Below are 2,356 nucleotides of genomic sequence, written 5' to 3' on the forward strand. Positions count from 1 at the left end.
AAACTTTTATTCATTGAAAGACTGTTAAGAGGAGGAAAAAACAAGACACAGAACTGGAGAAAATATTTGCAAACTGTATATCTGAGAATGGACTTATATACTCTTACAGTTCAAAATAAGACAAACAACCCAATGAATAAAATGAGTAAAAGATTTGGAAAAAAATACTTCACCAAAGAATATATGTTTATGGCAAATGAGCACAGGAGAAGATGCTAAATATTATTAGCATTCATATATGAGTGTCCAACTTGTTCTACATCCTTGCCAACATTTGTTGTAATTGGTCTTTGAATGTTAGCCATTCTAGTGAGTGGGTATTTACATTTTATTGGGGTTCTAATTTATATTTAATTAATGAAAATTAAATCAAATATTTAAATATGTGTATTTAATTGCATGCCAATTAAACCTCAATAAAACTATTAAAACAGTTTACTAAAAAGATATACATATTTAAAAAGTAGGGTCCCACAGACTGGCTGCTTGGAACATAAATTTATCAATTTGTGTTAATCCTCACTTTATCCTACTTTTCCAATCTCAGGCAAACTTCTATGAATCCACTACCCAGTTTTACAGATAGATACTCTCACCCCAGCAATTCTGCCTCTATGAAAACACCTTCCAGGGCACGTGAGTGGCTCAGTCAGTTAAGTGTCCCGCTCTTAATTTCAGGTCATGATCTCAGGGTCCTGGGATTGAGCCCCGCATTGGACTCCACATTCAGTAGGGAGTCTCCTTGAGGATGCTCTACCTCTCCCTCAGCCTCTTGCCCCCCCACCAAAATAAATTAAAAAATCTTAAAAAAAGAAAGAGGAAACCTTCCATATTTACTCTTTTCTCTGTCTCTATGAATTTAGTCTCATTGAAGAAATTTTTAGCAGTGCTTTTTAACTATAAAATAATATAAAAAATCAAGGGAAGTACTATATAAGATGAATGCAAGCACAAGCTATAGCACTTTTTATTTTGCAATGATGATATCAGAAATCCAAGTAAAAACTGGTTTAAATGTTGCAGTTAAAATGACTAGAGATGCATAAGTTGGATGACTTCTTTTATGAACACAATCTTAAAATGTGACCTGTTCTTACTCTTAGAAGCTCATTCTCATTTGGTCTATTTTAATCCTCCCAATTTATTTTAAAGCTGACATCCTAACCACTTCACTCTGAGTATTATAATGGCTTTTGGCCAAAAGCAATACAATCTTGATGTGATCAGAATATCAGGAAAATGTTTTAATAAAGAAAATGGTCAAATAACAGAGCTCTTAGAGGGGCTTACTGATAGAGTCCTTTCCTGTCCCAACTTTTGAGGATTCTATAACCTCTTATACTACATGTTATTTTTTTAATAATATAAAATGTATTATTAGCCCCAGGAGTACATGTCTGTGAATCATCAGGTTTACACAATTCACAGAACTCACCATAGCACATCCTCTCCCCAATGTCCATCCTTCAACTACCCCATCTCCCAAACCCCCCTCCCCTCCAGCAACCCTCAGTTGGTTTCCTGAGATTAAGAGTCTCTTAAAATTTGTCTGTAAGCTGGAGTCTGATCACCACTTGAGAATGCAAGCAAATTTTTGGAAATTTCTGGAGAAAACGTTCAAAAAAAATTTTTTTTTATCACTTTGCTCCCTTCCTTTGTTAGCTATGTGTAGGTCGTCCTCTCTGTTGACTTTAGTAAAGTGCCTTCCCCTAATGCTGGCCTGTTTTGTTATCTCTTCAAATTAAGAGGTTGAATTTGATGATTGCTAAGAGCCTTCCCTTCCAGTTCCAACTTTTTGGGGTCCTATGTTATAAGGAAGGGCTTAAGCTTGGTTTTACTTCCAGTTCCCCAGGTCTTTGGTGTTTCCCTGTCCTCTGCTAAGGATCTGCATCAGAGTGATATATTTGTCGAGTTGTATTGGCTTCTCACCTCAGTTAGTACCATTGTTACGCATTGCAAAGACAAGGCTGTAACAGTGACAAGGTCTGTCACCTTTCCCATTGAGGCTACAGGGTCTGAGGCACTGTTTATTTTTCACATTCTCTGATAGAGGGTAAAACTTGGATTCCATGATGGCTTTCCCCACAGCCATATCTCACCCAACTCCCTGTACTTGATCAATTCACTATTTAGCAAATTGTGGTCACTCTTGTCATGGGATATCAAATCAATAAGAGCTCTTAGAAATCACCTAGACCATCACCCTCTCCACCCTGTCCACCATTACCCCATTGTCTTCCAGATATGTATAAGGATAAGGAGAGGGAAGGGACTTGCATAAAGCCACACATGGAATTTACAGATCAGGATGAAAACTTAGGGGCTCTGACTCTATGTTCAATGCTATTTCCATAGC

The sequence above is a fragment of the Mustela nigripes genome, chromosome X, assembly GCF_022355385.1.
Source record: "Mustela nigripes isolate SB6536 chromosome X, MUSNIG.SB6536, whole genome shotgun sequence".
Lineage (NCBI taxonomy): Eukaryota > Metazoa > Chordata > Mammalia > Carnivora > Mustelidae > Mustela > Mustela nigripes.